The sequence below is a fragment of the Talpa europaea genome, assembly GCF_964194135.1.
Source record: "Talpa europaea genome assembly, chromosome: 2".
NCBI classification, from domain to species: Eukaryota; Metazoa; Chordata; class Mammalia; order Eulipotyphla; family Talpidae; genus Talpa; species Talpa europaea.
In genome coordinates this window covers 131,113,198-131,136,609 of record NC_140068.1, presented here as the reverse complement: position 1 = coordinate 131,136,609, position 23,412 = coordinate 131,113,198, and positions in this window count along the sequence as shown.

The following is a 23,412-nucleotide window of genomic DNA, read 5'->3' as shown; positions in this document are numbered from 1 at the left end:
TTGAGACAAATGACACAGCACAAGCAGCACTAAGAGGGCAATACAGAGCAATACAGGCCACACCTAGAGTCAAGACAGAGCTCAGGTAAAGAATCTAAACAGCTAGAAAGAACAATTGAAACCAAGAGACAGTAGAAGGAAAAAAATATTAAAGCAGAAATAAATGACAAAGAAATCAAAGAGAGACAAAAAAATCAATGAAACCAAAATATGGTTCTTTGAAAAAAATAAACAAAACAGACAAATATTTTACTACACTTTCAAGGAGGAAAAAAAGGAAAAAAAAACAAATAGAATAAGAAACAAAAGGGGAGAAGTTACAACAGACACATTAGGATACAAAAGATCATAATACCAAATATCTATATGTCATAATACCAAATATCTATATGTCAACAAATTGAATGACCTCAAATAACCTAGAAGAAACTGACACATTCTTTGAAGTATACAACCTTCTGAGACTGAGTCAGGAAGATTCAGAACAAAGCAACTACAAGCAAAGACACTAAAACATGAATCAAAAGTTTCCTGAAAAACAAAGTCCAGGAGCAGACATTTTCAGTCACTTCTACAAACTCTTTAAAGATGAACTAACACCTGACTTCTCAACTCTTCAAAAACACAGAGGAAGAGGGAATGCTGCCATCACATCTCATGAGCCCAACATTCCCTTGATACCAAAAGCAGAGAAGGACATCACACAAAAAGAAAGCTACAGACTAATCCCTGATGAACATAGATGCAAACATCCTCAACAAGACCTTAACAAACCAAATTCAATCACACATGAAAAAGGATCACACATCATGACAGAGTGGGGTTTATCTCAGCAACACAAGGATGGGTCAACATTTGAAAAAATCAATTAGATTTCTGCTCACACCAGTAAAAATGTCTATTATCAAAAGTCAAGAAATAAATTCTGTGAGGAACAAGGGTTAAAGGACCCTTTGCACTAATGGTTGGATGTAATTGGTGCAGCCATTTGGAAAAACAATACGGTGGTTCTCAAGAAAATAAAAAAGAATTGCAATATGATCCAGGATTTCCACCTCTGGATATTGACCTGATGAATAAGAAAACACTTATTCAAAACGAGACAGGGCCCCTATTTTCATTGCAGTGCTATTTACAATAGCCAAAATAGGGAACAACCCAAGTTCTAAAGAACAGATGAAAGGATTAACAAAATGTGATTTACATACATCATACACACACATAATGGAATAGTACTCAGATACTGCAAAAAGAAGAAATCTCGCCATTTTCAACAATGTGGTTAGAATTTCAGGGAATTATGCTATGTCAAATTGAGAAAGACAGAAAACATAGGATTGTACTTATTTGTGGACTATGAAGGGAAAAAAGCAATCAACAACCACAACAAAATGGCAGTCACCAGAGGGGACGGAGGGCGGAGGGAATATCTTGGTGAAGGATTGTGATTGGACTTTTGCTAATGGGTATGTGTGAAATATACAGTTGCCTGATGAGAAGCTCTACACCTCACATCTATGCAGTGTGTAAATTAATGTTACCTCAATTAAAAAAAGAAGAGGAGGGCCTCCCCGGTGGCGCAGCGGTTGAGCGCTGGGTTGCCAAGCTGCCCACAGCCTCTGCAGCACCGATTTGATCCCCGGCTGCTCCCCGGCCACCTGAGGAGGGTCCCACATGGCGCACAGACCTCTCGTGCTGCCCGCTGCTCCCCTCAGCTGTGTACTTCGTCAGTCTGCCTGCTCTGCTCCCCGCTCTGGCTCTCACCCTCCCGTGCTTTTGACTGTACCCAGTGCTTGTATAAATAAATAAATAAATCTTTAAAAAAAAAAAAAAGAGAGAAGAAGAAGAAGAAGAAAAAGCTTCACCCAGCCTGCTCCCCAGTCAGGGTCCTTCACCTGATGAGGCCTAGGAAGACAGGACAGGACTGTGCTGTCCTTGGGAGCCCCCTGCACCTCCAAAGAGCCACTTCTCACCCAGCTTGACCTGAGCCCCTCCTCTCTCACCTGGAGACACACAGACTAGTCTCTCCTGCCACCTGGGAGCTGAACCAGGCCCTGGTCTGTTCACAGCCTGGCAGGGGCGCCCCATCCCCACAGTCACCCCCATCCTCACAGGGTGGCCCCTTCCCAGGCCTATGACACCCACTCCTGTGTCCCTCCCTTTCCCTCTGCTCTAGCTGATCCTCATCCCCTCTTCCCTTGCACCCCGGGCACCAGCCAGTCCCCCACAGGATGTTCCTTCCATGGGAACCTCACTTCCGAACATCCCCTTCCCAGGGCTTTGCTTCCATCCCACCTTCTGCACTGACCCCCTTGATGGACACAGCTGCCCCCACACCCCCCTTTCTTGCTGCCCCACCTGCTCCCTGCCTGTCCCTCCTCTCAGCCCCTCTACAGGATGGGGTGGGTTTCTTGTCTTTATTACTCACTGTCTCCTGCACAAAAGCAGCTCTCTGAAGTTAGGGAATGTCTCTGTTTTGTACACAGCACCAAGCACATAACATACAAATATTGGTGGAGTTAAATGAATTAGTAACTGACAAGTGTTTCTTTTCTTTTTAATTTTTTTTTATTTTTTACAACATTGTTCATTTTTAAAAAAATATTTGCTCCCCCACCCTCAGGTCTAGACCCCATAGAATTTCCTTCACCAATGTATCCGTCCACCATCACCACAAACCCTTGTGTTCCTCCCTTCCTCCCTCTGATCCCTCTCCCTCCTCCTCCCCTGCAGGATGTTTCTCATTTATAATTGTCTGTTTTTGCTTTATTGTTTCGTACTGTTATTATTGTTATTGTTTCTTCAGAGAAGTCTGAAGTTAACCTGATTGGTTTTCCCTTGTAAGGTATCGGTTTCTTCCCCCTAAGTTAACTGACAAGTGTTTGATACAAATAAATCAAAAGTAAAAAATGAGGGGATAGGTATTTACACATTTTTGATAGTTCACTTTTTGAAACATCATAACCCCTGACTGAGCAATGGTCATCCCTCCCCCTCTTGTTGCAGCTCAGAGACTGCTCTTAACTGTGTCATCACAATAGTTTTTGGGGAGCACCCCCATCTTTTATATCTATCTATCTATCTATCTACATCATTCTACATTTTTGTGGAATGTATGCTTTCTCCTCTTGTAACAGGGTAGTGCCCACGAAAAGGAGAAGTTCCAGGTTCCCTGCCCCACCCAAGGTAGGGTGGAGCTGAGCAGGGAGGAGCAGAAGCTGGAGGAGGAAACTGGAGAAGGAAGGAAGCAGGAAAGAGAGCCAGAAGGAGACCTGGAAGAGGCATATGGAGCAGAGAGAACTGTGAAAAAACTGTGCTTGCCTTTTGGTCGTGGACTGGTTGAAACAGATGTGGGTGACTCATGGGGAGGTGACAATGGTGTTTTTTGTCTTGATTTGATCTTGCTCTTTTCCTTCCAGACTTGTTTGGTTGTTTCTGATCCTTTTCTGTGGGTCCCCACCAGAAGGTGCCTTAGACTTGGGGCAGGCTTTCTGGCCTTGCTCGAGGCCAATCCTGTTTGGTTGAACTTTTACCCACGAGGGGATGGGTAGCTTTAGGTGCTTGATTTAGAAATTATAGTCTTTGTCTTTTCTGTATTGTTTACTAATTGTATTAAAGCTCCTTTCCATTAAAGTCTTATATTTTTTGTGTTGATGAGGCAGATGGAGGAACCTATTTAGAGCAGGCAGGTTTGGGGGTTCTGGGGTGCCCCTCTCCTTGCCCTGTAACACTCTCAGGTGTAGTCCCCTTAAAATTCCCACCACCAGTTCACCCACGCACCATCAGCATTGTCCTTTGTGTTCTTCCCTCTTCTGTTTCGATCCCTCTCCCTCCCCTGGGAAGTACCCCAATTTTTCTAGAGCCAGGGTCCCCCCACACAGCCATCCTTCCTGAAGGAAGAGCTCCAGACCCCAGGGCCCTACCTACTCGAAAACTATTTTGCCAGGCTAGAAAGGAACAAAGGGCACTCCAAGGACAAGTGGGTACAGGTTTCATTATTATCACACTAGTGGGCACCAGACAGGAGAGTCTCCCCCTAAGATCTGGGCCACCAACATACACAAAGATTTCCATTTATACTCAGGAATTTCAGCATTCGTTACGCTGATAAATTTGACAGATTTCATTTTTTTTGTAGTGCACAGGCCATTTGGTGGAGCACAGGGCTGTTTAGACAAAGGCGGGGGGGGGGTGGTTAGACAAGGATCTGTGCTATGGGAGGGGGAAGGAGCCAGCCACTTGACTCCTTTCTTTTGGAATGAGGCCCTGTTAAGATAGAGACCAGGGCCTCCCTGGTGGCTCAGGCGGTTGAGCGCAGCGCTGTGAAGCTGTCCGCAGCCTCTGCAGTGCCGCTTTGATCCCCGCCAGCCTTGGAGCAACCCACCTGGCGAGCAGACCTCTCCTGTCTCGCCCCCTGCTCCCCTCAGCAGTGTATTTCGTTAGTCTGCCTGTTCTGTTCCGCGCTCTGTCTCTGGTGAATCCTCTCACCCTCCCGCGCATCTGGCCTGTACCCCAGTTCTTGTATAAATAAAATAAAAATCTTTAAAAAAAAAAAAAGAGTCAAGTCATAAATTGCTCAGAGGGGAACTTACAAATGCTAAGATGGTAAACGTGCTAATTGTGCCAGGCGGGTGTGATGGGCCCTTTTACTGCATCAGTTGTTTCATTGCTTTCCCCTTCACCATCAGTTTCAACATTACTTTGGACAGTTTCCACTTCCACAGAACAGGGAGGGACACTGTAGGGTAAATGATTGTCAGGCTTTTCTGCTCTCTCGCCATCAGGATAGATGATGGATCCCTGTGGTCCTGAATGCATGTCTGATGGCGGGCACCTGAGAAGGGTGTGGGCATGCGCAGGTGGGTGCACCTGGGCTGAGACGGGGCGGTTTAAGGGCGGTGTCGCAGAATGGAAAACGACCAGAAGTGAGAGAACGAGACCATGAGAGAATGCTGGAGCACCAAGAAAGAGTGAAGATTCTTTTTCTTTTTTTTATTTTAAAGATTTATTTATTTATGCATACAAGAGCTGGGGTAAGGCCTGCGATGAGGGAAGGGGTGGGGGTGAGAGGATCCACCAGAGACAGAGTGGCAGATTGACTGAAATACACTGCTGGGGGAGCAAAAAAAAAAAAAGTGAAGATTCACCGGGAGCTATGAGGCCTGCCAGCCTCCTGGCCCCCAGGCACATGGCAGGCAGGGGTGTGCCCAGTAAGAGCCTGAAAATCCCAATAAAAGCCTGAAAAAGCCACTGAGGGCTCAGGGACTCCTTCACACTTCTGCATGGGTTCATAGAGATCCTACTCTGAGCCATCATGCCCTTTGGTCATCACACTCACGTTTGGACCCCGGGGAGCAGCTAGAGGAGGAGCAGCAGGGAGGGGAGGAGGCAGAGCTGGGACAAGGCTGATGCTATTGTCCCCAAGGAGCACAGAGCTGGGACAAGAGCAGGCGCCATCTCCTCAGGGCTGGGGAGAAACAGGGCAAGAGGCAGCCAGGCCCACACAGAGGAGCAGGGCAGCCAGGAGCTCTGGGCTCAGGGGGGAGAAGGGCCCAGGGACCCCCACCAGCAGGAGCAGGGCCCTTCCTGGTGACTCCTTAGGCCCTGAGACCAAGGACAGACCTGGCTCCTCTCAGGGCTGCTGAGCCTCTGTGCTGCTAGAGACCAAGAGGTTTATTGGAAAAAAAACATCCTCCCTTCCCTTCCCACCCCGTGGAACCCACATCCCAGACCCACTCTGCTCAAAACACTGGACCCCTTCATTCCCAGCACCTGGTCCCAGCTGCAAACTGCTCTTCCCTCCTCCTCATCACCCAGTGACTTCCCAGGTCAGAGGCCCAGACCCAGGCCCCCCATGAAGGACAGGCCAGCACCTGCTTGTGGTCCTATGCCCCTCAGTGTGAGCAGGTGTCATGGAGAAGCATCAGGACACACAATATTGTCCCCAAGGAGTTGGGGTCCCCCCCACAGGCCCCTATTCTAGTCTGCTCTGTCTGCTCCTTTAGTTTACCTGAAGGTCAGTCCCTCCCCAGCCCTGACCTGCCAGGGCTGAAGACAAGGTCCTGCCTCAAACAGCAGGAACCTGCTCAGATCCCCACTGAGGGCTTATTCCTCCTCCTGGGGGATTCCTGTCTCTGGGTGAGGATCCAGTGGAGGCAGAGCAGTAGAGAAGGGAAATGAGTCATGATCAGAGAAAACACCCTCAATCAGTTAGGCAGAATGAGGGGCACCCTGGGACACCCAAATCTGTATGCTCCAAATGCTTTTGCCATCTGCCTCATAAAGGCAGGGCACACTCTGAGTGTGAAAGAACACACTAGAGGAGCGCCAGAGGGGAAGGGAAGATGATGTTACAGGGCAGGGAGACGGGCACCCTGACCCCGCTAACCTGCCTGCTCTATATAGGTTCTGCCATGCGCCCATCAACACAAAACATATGAGACTTTAATGAAATGCAAATTTAATACAATTAGGGAACAGTACAAAAAAGACAAAGAATATAGTTTCTAAATCAAGCACCCAAAGTTATCCATCCCCTCGTGGGTAAAAGTCTACCCAAACGGGATTGGCCCCGAGCAAGGCCCCAAAGCCTGCCACAAGTCTAAAGCATCCTCCAGTGGGGACCCACAGAAAAGGATCAGAAACAACAAGACAAGTATGGGAGGAAAAGAGCAAAATCAAAATCAAAGATAAAAGCTGCCATTGTCACCTCCCCACGGGTCTCAACCACATCTGTGTCACCCAGTCCACGACCAATAGGCAAGCGCAGTTTCTTCACGTTTCTCTCCGCTCCATGTGCCTCCTCCAGGTCTCCTCTGGCTCCATCCTCTTTCCTCAGTCTCCTCTGCAGCTTTTTCTCTCCCCGCTCAGCACCACCCTCCTTTTGGGTGGGGCAGGAAACCTGGAACCTCCCCATTTCCTGGAGACCATCCTATTACAGTGGGATAACAGTTTCCCAACAAAACACTGAAAGTTACCCACCCTGTGGGGTAAATGATTGTCAGGCTTTTCTGCCCTCCCGCCATTAGCATCGCATGCCTGATGGAACACCTGCATTTTGTTACATTGTTATATTCAGTTGTATTGTTTACTTCTGTGGGCCAGGGCTGCAGTATTTATATTGGCAAGAGAAGCAGAGAACACAGGAGAGGGACAACTGCCAGAGAGCCCAGTAAAGAGTGCCAGCTCCTGGCACCCCAGCACCCCTGTCTGCTGTGTACCTGGTTGCTGCACTACATGTAAAAGATCAATAAAAGCCTGAGAAAGTCACCGAGGGCTCCAGGGCTTTTCTTTACACGTTTGCTCAGATCATAGAGAATCAGCTCTGTGCCTTTCTGGCACTACCACGCCCCCTCTCCCAAGGGTAGATGACCAGCCAGACTTCCTGGGGGGAGGGGCTGCAGCTGCAGGATGTAAACCACCCCCACCCCAGCTCTCAGCACAGTGCAGCCCCTAAATCCACCCACCTCATGGGGAGGGGAGCAGGAAGTGACTTGGACTCAAAACTGCCCCAGGAGGACACATGTCTCCCCATTAGTGCTTCCTTTTGTTCCAAGTGGAGAGGGAAAAGAGGGGGGTACAGAGCACAGGGCAGGTGTCCCTGGACAACACTAGGGGATCCTGCACACCCTGCAGGAAGGACACTCACCCCCTCACTGCCTCTCCCAGCACTTCAGGGCCTGTTCCTGCTGCTCTGTCAGCCCACACTGTTCTTCTTCTGTCTTGTCAGATATTAATTGTCCTGATCCAGATGGGTTCATCATTTACTTTCCTCTTTAATGGACATATGCCTCTAATCTTTCAATTGTTTCAAGTGCTTTTGAAATAGTTCCAGGTAAATACCTAAGGTTGCTGAAAGACAATGGAGAACGTAAAATGAATTGTAATTTTAAAATACAACTACTGATGGGAAGAAGTAAACCCCTTTCTCCAACGTGCCATCCAGTGAAGTTTATGTAGACAAGGTTAAGATGAGGGGGTCACAAGGAAAGTCTCTTCGATAAACGGTGCTGGGGACACTGGACAGCCACGTGCAAAAGAATGAAACTAGAGCACTGTCTCCCACCTCACACAAAAATCAACTCAAAATGGATAACAGGCTGGGACTTAAGACCAGAAACCATAAAATCCATGGAAGACAACAAGGACAGAAAGCGCCATGACGTACCAAAAAAAATAATGTGCTCAGTCTTTGTAATGTCAGCGTTGAGTCATTTCTCTCTCTTTTCTTTTTAAAGATTTAATTATACAAGAACTAGGGTGCAGGCCAGATGTGCGGGAGGGTGAGAGGATTCACCAGGGACAGAGTGGGGAACAGAACAGGCAGACTGATGAAATAAACTGCTGAGGGGAGCAGCGGGCAAGACAGGAGAGGTCTGCCGTGCCACTGCAGAGGGTGCGGACTGCTTCACAGCACTGCACTCAACTACCTGCACCACCAGCGATGCCCTAATTTCTCATTTTTACAACCATTTCTTGCTTGCTGCTGTGCTTTCCTTCATCACCTTCTTCACATAACTGTGGTCTCTTTCCTTCAAAGGAAGAATGCCCCTCCAATTCTACCCCACAATGTAAATTATTGTCCACAGTTGAAGTCAAAGAGGTGAATGTCTGTATGGTGAGCTGAGCCATTAATAAGTGGCCTTAAGATTTGAAGACATGAAAATCACCATCATGAATGGAAACTGAATGGCTTCATCAACACTATCCCCAAGGCCTCAGGGATCAAACCCCTGATCCACACTTACCTGCAACCTGAGTGTAGCTTCCTCCTTGTCTTCCTGTGGGAAGAGTCATCATGTGAGACAAGGGAGGAGTCAGCCCACGCAGTCTTTAAGGAATCTTCTAATCCTGGAATACTGTGATTAAAGACCCAGGTCAGGACTGGGAAAAATGCAGAAAGGAGGTGAGGGGGGACTGAACCAAATGCCCTCTGGGCAACACACATATGTGGATGGTACTTCCCATTAACCAGGCAGGGCAAGTTCTCCCTGGGACATGGAAGCCCCCAGTGGACAAGATTCCCCCACTCCCTTCCCCACCTGAGCGCTTCTTCCTCCACATCACAGCTGCAGCCACTGCAGCTCCAGTGAGCACAGCTCCAAGGAGAACCAGGCCAGCAGTGATGCCCGCAGTGGGGATGGAGGGCTGAGGAGGGGGCACTGGAAGGGAAGGGAAGGGGAGACCCCAGTCCTTAGTCTGACCCTTAGAAGTTCTCAAAGGGCTCCTGATTCTCCTGAGAATGGGCTCCGTGCCCAAGTCCCCCTAGTTACCCTATCTCAAGATAAGGGGCTCCAGCAGCCCCTCATGCTGAAGATACACATGTATCTCTGCTCCTCTCCAGAAGGCACCACCACAGCCGCCCACTTCCGGAAGTTTCCATCCGCCAAGCCTGGTCTCCACCAGCTCCATGTAAAGGGCCAGGTCAGGGCAGAAGCCCAGGGCCCAGAACCTCAGGGTGATGTCATGCTCAGAGATGGGGTGCTGGGTCACACATGCCCTTTGGGGGCCTGAGCGGGAAGAATCGGACATTTTATGGTTGCTATTTCCTCTATGGTCACTGAAGCAGCCTCATGACCATCCTCAGAATGGACAGGAAAACATGCTTGGAGGGAGGTAGCACAAACCCCAGAAACCAGCCTGGTCTGGGAGTCTGGGATAGTAGGTGAGAGCCCAGGGTGGGATGCAGGTCTCTAAACATTTTGTTGCTGTCTTGGGTGGAGGGTGATAACACAGACAGGCAGGAGTGAGATCTCCAAAAATGCTCTCTGACCAAAAAACAAGATCTCAAGAGAGAAACTCATTGTTCCTACGATGGCTGCTGGTGAAAAGGGTCCTGTGCAGGGTGATTTCAGGGATGGTCTCCCCTCTTTCTGAGGAGAAACTGGATTCCTTAACTGTCCTTCAGAAACAATAGGACCCTCTGGGCCAGTCTCCATCCAAGAGCTAGAAAACTTGAGAGACAGTTCTCTTTCTAACCAGAAGGCGGCGCTTTTCTGACCATTCAGTTTTCCCTATAGGGTGTGAGCCTAAGGGAGATCAAAGGCCCTGTAGCCCCTCTTACCTCTGAGCTGCAGCGCCTCCTTCCCCATCTCCAATGAGACTTGGGATCCACTCCAAGTTCCTGCCCTACAGGTTGTTCATTTCGTGCTTTACCCAAACTCCCTCCTCCACTATGGCAGGTGCCATAGCCTCTGGGAATCACTGCGACCCTGGCTAGGGGCAAAGGTCTCTGGGGAATGGGAGCATGACCTGGCCCTGGGCAAGCATTGTTCACTATCCTAGCTCTGGTTGTAGCAGCCATGCAGGTCCTCCAGGAGCCACTAGGGCAGCTTGAATCTCTGTGCCTATTGTCTTTGGTTCTCTCTCCTTGTCCAGGTCCTCCTGCCCCACCTGCTCCGCCCTGGGCTCCAGCATCTCCACACTGACCTGGAGAGTTGCTGTCAAACCTCCTGAACTGTGCGTGGTCCATGTAGCCCAAAGAGATGTACCGGGGCTCCTGGAGGCTGGGCTGGGAGGTCTTGATTTCTAAAAGCCTTAAAGAGTGGGAGCCTGGGGGCAGGAAGGGGTGAAAGTTGGGCTGAACCTCCTCCCTGCACTGGTCCTGAGTCCCAGGGAGATGGGGCATGAGGGGAGAAAGTGTTCAGAAGGGAGGAGGCTCGAGAGCTTGAAAAGGGGCATCAGGTGGAGAAGGAGTGGGACTCAGGGGGACAGAAGAGGGCACTAGGGTGGGGGGACAGAAAGGGACTAGGATTGAGAGGAAGCGTGGGGGGACAGAGGAACCTAAGGCAACAGCCTCCACCAGAGAAGCCTTTTCCCTCCTCCCTGCTCTTACCAGCCCAGGTTTGGGCCACAGCCCTGGAGAGAAGCAGCAGGAGGAGGGTTGGGGACCCCATAACCAGCACTACTGGGGTCTGGGGAGCTCCTGACTCCAGGCTGGTGGGTGGAGACTTACCTGGGGGCCATGCTGATTGGCTTCCCTGGGAGCCTCCAGGCACTGGGGACTGAGAACTGGGGAGGAGTCACAAGTGTCCAGGGCCCAGCACAGGTGGTGGAGACAGAAGGGAGGCTAAGGGGACAGTGGGGTATCCCCAACAGTAACCTTCCTGCTCTAGACACAGCCCTGGGGCCTGGAACTATGAGAACCAGACTGGGGACCTGAGGCTTTGCTCTGGCCCCTCCTGTCCTCACCCAAAGCTTCCTCACCCTGTCTCCATGACCCAAGCACTGGGTCTGTGATTCTCAGTATTTTCCTTCCGGATCCGTGTCCAGTCTTACAAATTAGGGAGGACGCCAAGCATAATCTTGTTTAGGAGGTATCGCTCCCCATACTTACCACACTGGGAATAAAGCGAGTTTGATCATGTAGTTGTTTCATTTAGAATAATAATAATAATCCAATGCCTGTTAATAGATAATCAATAACCAATGCCTGTTAAATAACTTCCTTTAATCAGGGCAATGGGAAGAGTGGATCTTTCATGTGTTTTATGTTTGCAGTTGTCTTTCTTGTCTGTCTCATTGTTTTTTCTTGTCTGTCTCATTAGAAGACAGTAGGATTTTCATGTTTCCTTCTGCATTTAGCTGTGGTTCTGGTTGAAGTCTACGAAAAAATGTCTACAGCTCAGAATGGAGGTGTTGAAATTGTATGGGGAATATAAAAATAAAATTTATTATTAAAAAATGTCTACAGCCTCACACAAATATGTTGAAGTAGTGTTTTCACATTATCATGAATATTCCACTTGGATACTAAATTAAATCTATACAGGTGGTATTTTCTCCCAGGTTATTTGCAAAGTGAAACCTGAAACAATATCATTAAATATTTCTTATTCAGTTACATTTCCATAGTTCTCTCTTGCATAAAACTAACTGCAGTTAGTTTTAATGTGTGATTTTTTTAAAGTAATATATTGTTCCACAAATTATAAAGCTCTTCAATGTTCATTACACTGGAATCAAATTATTTTAAAAAATTTATTTTATTTTTCACCACAAATCCAAAAAGTAAAAGTAGTAATGGAAGTTGTCAAGTTAGTGATAGGACCCAATTTTCCATGATTCTGGTTTTTTCTGAGCACTTATATTTGGTCAAGGTGAAGTTACTGTCAGTTAGCAATTGTCAGTTGATTTTCTCAAAGGAGCACACACTCATTTTCAGTACAATGTCTGCTAATTAACCAGATCAAATAGCCACAGATTTTATCATTCATTCCTTCATGTGAAGACGGTATTGACTACAAAAAAAGAAAAACAGACTAATTCATCTCATGCAAATATTTTCCTTGTCACATGGTAGTTGGGGACGCAGCAGGAGTGTTGTGTGTGCACTTTCCTGTCATTGCATCAGGTGCTGTAAAATGTGGATTTGAGGATGACACAATAATGAAGATAATTTTTAATGCTTCAACCAAGACACTTTGAAAGACACTGCCTTTGAGTTGTGTTTCTAAGGTAAGTAGTTGTTAAGAATAACTGCAGTTAGTAATATAAGCTCCATTTTTAGTAAGTTTTACCTCAGCAGATGTCAAAATAGTGAAAAAGCCAATGGTGTCTTAGTGACGTTTAGAAAATAGTTTTGACCTCATGGCTCCTGTGACAGGCTCTGGGTGACTTCAAGGATTCCACAACCACACTTTGAGAAATGCTTTTCTCAGTGAACCAGGGAGCATCTCCCAAGTGTTCTCTGCCTTTGCCTCCTCTTCACTTGCCAGCATCCCTCTCCCTGGCTGGCTCCTGCCTCCCCAAGCTGCCTCCCCTGCAGATACAATGGCAGCAGAGAGAGGACCCTGGAGACATGGAGCTTGCACTGTCGTGAGAGATGGACACTGAGTAAAGGTAACAAAGACACGTGTAAACCTGACCTGAGCCAAGGGCTGGAGCGTGATTATTATGAAAGTAGAGCAGTAGGAGTGCTTCTATTATTTTAAATAATATCAAAAGATGTAAAAAAAAAAAAAAAGTGCCTCCGTGGGGGCATAAGGTTTAAGTCTGAGTGCTATCACTTCTTAGACCTGAGTTTGATTCCTGACCAGGGAGCAACCCACATGGGGCAGCAGACCTCTCCTTTCTCACCCACTACTCCCCTCAGCAGGTGATTTCAGTGGATTGGCCTATTCTGCTCCCTACTCTGTGTCTGGTGAATCCTCTCACCCTCTGCACCTCTGGCCTGTACCCCAGTTTTCATATGCATACATAAATTAAAAATGAATCTAAAAACAAAGAAACAAAAAATTACATGCAGCATCAAGTACAAGATCCATCTCAGACCCAGTAAATAGCACAGGCGGGGGACCCAGTGGTGGTGTAAGTGAAACAAGACAATGGGGCACTCAGTCAGCAGGATTCAGGCTTTGTCGTCAAATAAGTTTGATGTCAAACTAGAGAGGGTCAGTCCACCATCCAGTGCTGCCAGGCCAGGAAGTCTGGGCTGGTCTGCAGCCCCAGCCAGTAGTCAGGCACCACCTGGGAGACTCAAGGTATAGCTTAATCTAGCCCTTTGTTTAATTTCTCTATATCCATATCTAAGTGATGTTTTTGTCTTTCTCCTTTGGGCTTATTTCCATTAGCAACATCCATGTTGCCCCAGATGGCATGAGTTTATATTTCTTGATGAGTAGTATTCTATTATCTATGTACCACCTCTTCCACAGCCTGGCTACTGTAAATAGTGCTGCAGTGATCAGGGGGTGCCAATTTCCTTTGAAGTAGTGTAAGGTCCTCTGCTGGTGTGCTGGCACCTGCCACCCTAAAGGGAGCTGGAGTCTCCGAGAGCACCTGCTTACTCTGCACAGGGGATTCCAGGAGGTTAGAAGTTCTGCAAATAGAACTTTTTTCTATTTATATAAGCATTGGGTAAAGTCAGAAGCGCGGGAGGGTGAGAGAATTCACCAGAGCCAGAGCTGGGAGCAGAACAGGTAGAAGGACCGAAGTATATTGCTGAGGGGAGCAGCGGGTGGCAGGAGAGGTCCTTCGCGCCATGTGGGACCCTCACCAGCGGCCAGGGATTGAGCCGGTGAACCGGCACTGCAGAGGCTGTGGGCAGCAGAGGCAGCAGCTTCACAGCCCAGCACTCAACTGCTGCACCACCAGCAGAGGCCCCCAAGGTGGTTGTTTCCAGACTGAAGTCTCTTGCAATTGTGCACACGGTTGAGAACCACAGTGATGAGTCCCCTACCAGGCACTATCCTTCCATGGGCTCTAGCATGTAGGCCCCTATCGTATGGGTACTGTAATGCTCCAGCCCTTGGTTTTGGCTTTGGGGCTTTTGGCGGCTCTCTTGTCTTAGAGCCCGGGCAGGTGGGTGCCACTGCGGCCTATCCTGGCATCCCATCCTCATGCCCCGTGAATACCCATTTCAGTTGGGATCCCAGCCGGTGTCAGAGACACCAAGTGTTAAAAGCTCTTTATGAGTTGCTGGACAACACCAACAACAAACAGCTCTTTCAGACATGAGGCCCGGAGCCTTTGCTCCTTTCCGGTGATGTCAGACTGAGTACTGGAGGCCCAGTCTCTGACAGAGGTCTTCATCCTCTCTTCCTCCCACAGAGGTTGGCTACTGGATGCTGCTTGTCTTCTTTCAGCTTCTGGCCCTCCTTTCTTGAGAGGCCAGGAACAGAGTCTTCCCCTTCTTTCTTTGGAGGTTGGAACAGAGCCCCTCAGCTCCCTCTAACCCTGGCTTATATCACTCTTCAGGGTGTCCCAACATCAAGTCTGGTTGGACTATTTTTCTTTTTTGTGCAGAAGAACTGGGGTATTAGCCAAAGGTGTAGAGTGAGCAGAACAGGCAGACTGACTGAAACACACTGCTGAGGGGAGCAGCCGGCAAGGCAGGAGAGGTCTGCTGCGCCCTGTGGGTCAGCTCCCGGCCAGGGATCAAACTCAGGCAGCAGTGGTAATGGTGCCGAGACTTAACCTCTAGGCCACCAGGGAGGCCCTGGACCATCTTCATCCTTGGCTGACTGGACCACCTGATTGGTCCTGCCCATAACCCAGGAAGCATGCAGAAAAGGGCAGTTCTGAAGAGCAACTGCTACAACGGACTTGTGGTGGAGCAGCAGAGTGGAGACCACCGCTGCTGCTGGCTCCCGCCACCAAGTCATCTCCCAGATCTGCGCCCACAGATGCGGGGGACAGGCACAGGCCCCTCTTCCTGAGGCAGGCACTGTGGGACTTTGCCACCTGCCCAGACCCCTTCCCTCACCGAAGCAGAACTGCTTTCTAGTGCTCTCTGAAGTGAAGGGTGCTGAGGCTCAGCCCTGTTCAGTGAAGCGCGACCCAGAGCCAATTCTGGAACCAGGATGTCTCCACGTCTCCTCGTCTCTCCCCTACTGGCTCATGCCTCCAGCAGGGAGGTGACCTGCAGTCCCGAGGAACCCACCACTTCATGTCAGAGCCTAGGGCACAGGTGGTCACGGACCTGGCAGGACTGCAGGGTCCTCAGTGCCCCCCAGCCCTGAGTTGGAGCCATCTCTGTCCCGTCCTAAGGACCTCCCTCCCGGAGGCCTCCGAGCCCTTCCCAGCTAGCGCAGGCCTTACCAGCTTCTTCAGCTCTGCCAGCTTCTCCCGTACCTGGCCGAGTTTCATGGCCAGCTCGCTCTTGGTGTGTTGCTCTGTTTGGAGGGAGCCGGTCATCTCCATACTCTGATGGGCCAGGACAGACAGAAGTAACAATGATACGCCACCCAATACAGCTGGAGCCCCAGAGCTCGGTGTCCCCTCCCACATCAGGAAGAGGTCATCCCCCAGCCCAGGGCACCCCAGCCTCCTTACCTTCTTGCCAAGCGCTCTCTGGGCTCCGAATCTGATCATCTCCTGCACCCACCCTCTGCCCGGGACTCCCAGGTCACCCGCTCTCCACGGGGATGAACACTGCCCACCTCTACACATCAGTCTCAAAAGCCACCCCTCCAGCCTCCAGACCCTTCAGAGCCAACTGCTCCCTCAGTTGCCACATCCCACCTTGCCGCCTAGCAAAGTGTCTGCTGCCAAGGGCCCATGGGAGATGGGTAAGTGTCCAGTTGATTTTTAAAAGACAGTGGGGGAGGATGTCCCAGTCACTCATCTCTGGTGAACCTCACGCACTTGCAGTTCTGCTACAAAACTCACCTTAGTCCTTGCACCTATAACAAAAGCCCCCTTTCTCCTAAGCCTGCATTTCCCACTCCTAAGCTAAAATGAATTCATCCCTTTGGAAAATCAACTGCAGTGTGGACTGTTGGTCTTTGCGGGACATGCCCAGAGGGCAAGCCCCGTGTTTGGGGCGGGGGTTTGAGGCTCTCCTAGTAGGACTGGCCCCTGAGCATTCACACTGGAGGCTTGGAAGGCCCAAATCTCACACCCCTGCTCTGGAAGCTCTTCCCAAATGACCTCTCACCCTTCACGGTGTATTGTATCTTCTCCAAGATGATAAAGATGTGCGGGAAGGAAAACAACGATCAACCAAGCAGGTGAAATAGCAGACGTGGACACACCGAGGGTTAATGATGGCAACATAAAATCAGCCAGAGGCCAAATACCCCAAGCAGACAAGCCTCGGGCATGCACGCTGGGAGTGGCCAAGCCAGAGAGGGGGTCTCGGCACTGCCTCACCTTCCTCCTGTCCAATGGGGGGAGCGCTACCCCATTGGAGCGGTTAAGGTCGGACACAGCACCTGCAGAATGTCCTGAATCTACAGGAGGTGAAAAGAGAAAAACAAGGGCAAGGGGAGGAAGAGAAAAGCGGCTTAGAGAAGACAAGAAGGTCAGAGAAGGAAAGAGAGAGCAGCTCTGGACGATGGATGCTGGAGACATGGTCGAGGGATCATACCACGGCCTGTGCCTTCTTTCCAAGCGGCTACTCACCACCTCGCCCGAGGCAGGAAGCAACATGAACCAAGAGATGATCAAAGCTACCAAATCAGTCTGGAAGACACTGATCTGGCCCAACAACTTCATCTTCCAGTTGAGGAAACTGAGGCCTGAGAAGGACGTGACTTTCCCTGGGATCACCCAGCAAGCAGGTGGCAAAGACGGACTCCCACCTCAGAGGTCACCTAATCCCGAGCACCCAGGGCTCATCTGTGCCGCCCTAAAGGGAGAGGGTGTCCTCACTGACTGGCTTCCCCTTGAGGCTGGGGATGAGGGAAATTGCCAGAGCAAAAAGTCCATAGCGACGCCCTGTACTGAAGGCTCACTGCGCACCAGGCCCCGCACGAAGGGATGAACGCACAATCCTCTCACGGATGCTGCCTAGATTTAAGTAGAACTGTAGCACCATGACTCACAGGTGGACAAAGAGCTTAAACGGTGTTGTCCCAAATCAGATCCCCAGCAGAGCTACGGAGAGGCCGCACTCAGACCCAGGGGTCTTACCCACTTCTTTTATGCTCTTCACCTCTCACTCAGCTGCCCCTGGAGCACCCCTCTCCCAGCCTGGCTGAGCAAGACTTACATCTTCAGATGACTTACAACCACTTCCAGTGGTCTCTTGCAGGAGACCCCAAGATGTTTTTCCTTTGGTAGTCTCTCCACTGTGGAGAGGAAAAAGAGAGTTGAGGCTCACGAGAACGGCAAGCCCCTGTACTCACACCCCACTTTACAAGTTAGATTTGCCATCTGACTTCATGCCACCACCATCTCCACCAGGTGCTGTGAGTAGTCCCCCGTTCCATCCTCCCAATGACAGAAGAAATGGACTGATAACTTGGTTTAAAGAAAAAATGTTTAGGAATTTTCACTCAGTCTTCAGACTCGCACTTCTGGGATGCCATGACTCAGTAGCTGCCAGCAGGCAGCGCTGCTCAAGCTCCTGCACCAGTGGATGCTCATGGCAGGAGGCAGTGAGGGGACAGCCAGGGGCACAGCCAGGCCCATTTCAGAGCAATCTGTTACAATCTCACATATGTCTGCATACGTGCATTAACACAGAAGGCTTTTTTTCTCAGGAGACTCAAGCAGAATTGATGCTTCAGTCACCTGTTTATCCTGTGGCGAGCAGAGCAACCCATGTTGAGACGACTGGGGGAAGATTCCCAACTGGGAAGGTCAGTTTGCTGGGGTCTGATCCACAGAGGGTAAACAGATCACTCCAAAGAGCACTGATTGGGGGGCACTCTGGCCCCAGGGTCATAAGGAATTAGAATGTGAGATGGAGGAGTCAGACAAAAATTGGAAAGTCTCCGAGGAGAAGTAGAAACCCCGCAGAAAACCAAACTAAACAATTCTTCCCAGTGTCACCCAGAGCAGTTGCCAGCGTTTCAAGTTTACTAGGGAAGCGTAGGCTTTGTAGGCGCTCAGTGTTTAAAGGTGGGGTACAGTACAGAGCAAGCGAGCCTGAACCCTCTCCCAGGGTCGGGTCCCATGGTCTTGGGTTCCCTTCAAGTTGGTAATCTGCAGCCACAAGAGAAACCTGAAAGGGGGTTAGTCCTGGGGGGCTGGGGCAACAAATCCAGCACCCAGCTCTTGATGTGACATAAGGATGGTTCCCAGGGACTGTGAGGGAACTACATTCCACCCCTTGCCCCGCCACGCACATTCGCCGCTCCTCTTTGTCCTGGGCCAGCCCGTTTATGAGAACCCCTTCTCTAGGTGCTGCTCCCTCATTACTGCTCTCTGGTCTGGCAGAGAGCCAAGGGGGTGGCTCAGGCCTGGTTATGAGGGTCTTCTGCAGGGATGCGATAACGTGGGTGGAGAAGGAGTTGGTTAAAGGTGGTAGGAGACATTTCCTGAATGTGAGCCTGTGTGAATTTCAGGAGACAAGGAGCAAAAAGAAAAAAAAAAGTAAAGTCATCATTAGTATTGGCCCCAAGAGTGGGAGGAGCCATGACACTATAGGATTTTGAAACCATGTCAGCGGGGAATTGGAGCCCCCACTTTCCCTTTCCATGTCTTTGCGTAGTTTCATGAAGGTTTCCACATTTTGTTCTACAATCTTTGATTCATTGATACAATAACAACATTCTTCCCTGAGGAACAGGCAGGTGCCCCCCTTGTTAGCCGTCAACAGGTCCAGAGCCCGCCGGTTTTGGAGCATGGCCTGTGCCAGGGCGGGGGAGCTGTCTTTGTGATGATGCTAAAGACACAGAGGTTTTTTCTAAGGAGGGGTAGATACCTTTAACCGAAATGTTAGAAGTGCAGGAATGAAAGCCGACAAGGGCGTCAGTTGGATAGCAGGGGTAGCTGTGATTGGAGTCCCATAGGGGGACTGAGAATTGGGGAGTCTGGCAAGCAGCGTCTGTAATCTTGGTCATAGTGGTATTGAGATGAATTGGAGCTGCCGCCAGTAGAGGCCTCTGAAGGGAAGCACAGAGGAAACAAGAAAGGTATTAGATCCAAAAGAGTTATGTAGGAAGAGTACAGCGTTTTGTATTTTACAAATCCAGGTTGAGAGTGTCTCAGTCTTTTCTGATGATGTTAGCTGATTTTGTAGGACTTGCTCTGAATGGAGGATGTCCTGGTAGACTTGGACTGTGGCATTTTGTGTCGGGACATAGTCCCTTGAGATGGGAAAATGTTGCCACTGTGTAGGAATGCCAGCCAGTGTACCCTGTGGCTTGGACTCCCTGTACCCAGCGTAGGTCCCAAGGACCTGAAATAGTATAGTTAACTTGATTCGTATTGAAACCCGTATTATGACAGATGGAGAGAACATTCGGCCTTTGTCTGGAAGGTGCACTGTACATGACGGGCAAGGGTACCCCCCATATTCTTTGTAGGTATTCTTGCAATGATCTAAGGTTTGATGGTAAAAGAAAGAAAACATGGTGTTCATAATGTTGTTCATTGATGAAAGAGTTAGGGTGAGAGTGATGGGTGCTGTGCATCCGGCCTGTGGGCACTCTGCAGTACCCACCAAGTGGGTAGTCTCCGTGGATCCTGAGACAAAGGTCTCCCTAACTTTGAATTTCCACACATAGGACACTGAGCTAGGGGAGATTTTGACAAGAAATGCGCATCCCAGTAGGACCCAGGTTACAACATACATACTGTTTGTCTTCGGGCGCACGTTTGACCCGAGAGAGATGGTACCAGGAGGGGTCTCCCAGAGGTGTTACCACTATAGGCGTGGTGAGAATGACTGTGTGCGGACCAGTCCATGGAGGCTGCAGTGGCTTTGGCTGAAGGGATTTGAGCAGAACTTGGTCTCCTGGATGCAGTGGTGGGGAAGGTCAGTTGAGGAGGTCGAGATTCGGGCAGGACTGGGTAAGTACCGGTCTGCATGTTCCTGGAGCAGTTGCAGAGCTCTCAGGAGAGTTTAGTCAGGTGACCCTTGATTAGCCCATTGGCGCGCTCCACTTTCCTGAGGATTGCTGGTGGTGGGGAATGTGAAGCTTCCAGGTGATACCCAGAGCTGCGGAGACCTGCTGAATAATCTTTGAGATAAAAGCTGGACCATTGTCAGATAGGACAGAAGTGGGGAGGCCAACGCATGGGATAATGGGTTAAGAAGGGCCTCGGTTACCCCCTGAGCTGTTTCTCTAGCTGCGGGGAAGGGCTTGACCCAACCTGTTATTGTATCAACCGTTGTGAGCAGATATTTAACTTTTTTGTGAGTAGGGAGGTGAGTAAAATCAACCTGCCAATCCTGTCCGGGTAAGTGTCCACGCAGCTGGTGAGCTGCAGAAGAAGGAGGTTGGCGAATTCCCCCTTGAGGTGATCCACGAGCACCGGTTTGACGATGGGAACACAGCTGCCAGACTTTTGCATTCAAGGAGGGGTGGAAGAGCAGACTCAGGATTTGGCGTTCATTAGGCTCCTAAGTCGGAGTGATGGAGGGGACAGATAGAGAGAGAAGAGGACCAGGATCTGCAGCAGAGTGAGTGGTGGGAGCCCTTGGTGCTGCATCAGCCTTGTTATTCCCTGTGGTCACGTAAGAATTGTCAGTGTGGTGTCCTTCACAGTGGATCATGGCGACTTCAGTTGGAAGCTGCAAGGCTGCTAGGAGCTTAAGGGCAAGTTTAACGTTCATGATGGGGGACCCCTGGGTGGAGAGGAACCCCCTTTCCTGCCAAATCGCAGCAGGACTGTGAGCCATAAGGAAGGCATATGTTGAATCCGTATAGATCGTGACTTTCTTATGGTTGCTGAGGGTCAGGGCCCCGGTAAGTGCTCTGAGTTCTGCCTTTCGGGAGGTGGTTCCTCCGGGCGGCTTTCCTGCCTCGATGACCTGATCGAGGGTAACCATGGCCTAGGCAGCCCTCCGCTGACCTCGCGCACCTTCGCAAGAGCTGCCGTCTACAGACAGAGTCCAGTAGGCATCTGGCAAAGGGGAGTCGGCCAAACCCAGTCTGGAGGTTTGCATTTCGCCCAGGATTTCAGGGCATGAATGAGCGGCAGAAGGGGGGCCAGAGACAGAAGAGGGGCTGGGTTGAGAGAAGTTGACTGAGTGAGACTCGCCAGAGGGTTTTCGATAAAGAGCACGTGGAAGTCCTGTGAGTGGGCAGGAGGGAGAGTGGAGAGCGGGCGGGGAGACAGGAGGGCCTGAAGTTGGTGCTAGGAATGTGCTTGGACAGGTCTTCCCAGAGTAAGTTTGAGGGGTTCCCGGGTGAGTAGAGCTGCCGCCGCCAGGGCTCTAAGGCAAGGTTGCCAGCCCCTGACGGTGGGATCCATCTGCTTGGAGAGATAAGCGACAGGACACAGGGCTGGGCCCAGAGGCTGGGAAAGGCCACCTGCCGCCATACCCCTATGTGCGTCTGTGCACAGGAGGAAAGGCTTTTCTGGGTCAGGAAGGCCAAGGACAGGTGCCCTAAGGAGGATATGTGTGAGTAAAAGGAAGGCCCTGCAGACCTCCCTGGGGGATTGGAGAAGGCCTTCGAGGGAGGCTTTTGCTATGTCGTACAGTGGCTTGGCTAGGAAAGCAAAATTAGGGATCCAGTGACAGAAGAAACTGACCAAACCTAGGAAGGAAAGGATTTGTTCTGCCGATTCAGGGGAGGGAAGGTCCGGGATGGCCTGTTTGTGGTCCACCGTCAGCTGTTTGGAGGAAGGAGTTAGTGGAAGACCCAGATAGACGGCTGTGGGAACTGAAAGTTGGGCTTTGGACGGGGAGACACGGTATCCTTTTGAGCCCAGGAAGGTGAGGAGTTGTGCAGTGTGTTGCTGAGATTGTGGCAGAGAAGGTCTGCAGAGAAGGAGGCCAGCAACATATTAAAGGAGACCCCAGAAAGGAGTTGGACTTACCTGCTACCTTGACTGTTACCCTGGGCTCCTTGAAGTTTATCGGGGTCGATGAGTCCGGGCCTCTTCAGTCCTCAGCTGCCAAACCGAAGACCGCCGGTGGCAAGAGTTGCAGGGGCTGGAAGGACTGGTCCACCGCAGCCAGGCATGGAGGGACAGTCACTTTTCCAGTGACCCTGGACGTTGCAGATGGTGCATGGTCCTGGCAGGTGTTGGGGCATTGTCTGGACCAGTGGCGTTCTCGACCACATTTGAAGCAGGATCCCAGCGGTGGTTGGTTGGGGGCCATGGGGCCCGTTGTTGTCCTCTGTCGGGCGGCAGGCACTGCGGTGGTTGAAGGAACATGGTCTGGCGGTCTCAAGGCCCTACCAGGGCCTGAGCTTGAAGCCCAGCCTTCTGGAGACTACGGGGTTCCCTCTCTGCCCTGTCCTGTTCCTTCTGGTTTTTAAAAACTGTCAAGGCCATATTCAGCAGATCCTGGATAGGGGTTTGAGGACAGTCCTCAGCCTTCTTTAAAAAAAAAAAAAGAAAAAAGATTTATTTATTCATTTACACTAAAACCGGGGTCCAGGCCATATACGTGGGAGGGTGAGGGGATTCTCTAGAGACAGAGTGGGGACAAGAACAGGCAGACTGATGAAATACACTGCTGAAGGGAGTAGCGGGCGAGGCAGGAGAGGTCTGCTGTGCCATGTGGGACCCTCGCTGGCCAGCCAACATGGAACCGGCACTGCAGAGGACTGGGAGAGACTCACAGCGCGGCGCTTTGCCATCTGCGCCATCAGGGGAGTCCTCTCAAACTTCTTAAGCTTCAATTAATGTCAGGAGCTGACTGAGATATAAAATGGGTAGCCAGAACTGTTGAGCCTCCATTTGAGTCAGGGTCAAGCCTGGTATGGCGCTGGAGTGCCTCTGTCAGGCGACTAAGGAAGGCAGCAGGGTTTTCTGAGGCAGACTGGGTGATCTCCCTGAGCTTAGCAAAATTTACACTTTTGAGCACAGCAGCTTGGAGACCAGCTAGGAGACAGGTAATAAAATGGTCTTGGTGAGTCCTGCCCTGGGGGCCCTGCCTGTGTCAGTCTGGGAGCCCCACCCCAGCTCTGGGCTGGGAACTGCTGCAGAGCCTGGGGCCATGGTTGTGTCAGTCACAGGGACCTGATCTGCATGGTCTTGGGCCGACCTAAAAACCTGCTCCCTTTTGTCAGAGGTCAGGGTGGAAGAGAGGATCACATGTAGTTATGACAAGTAAGGTCA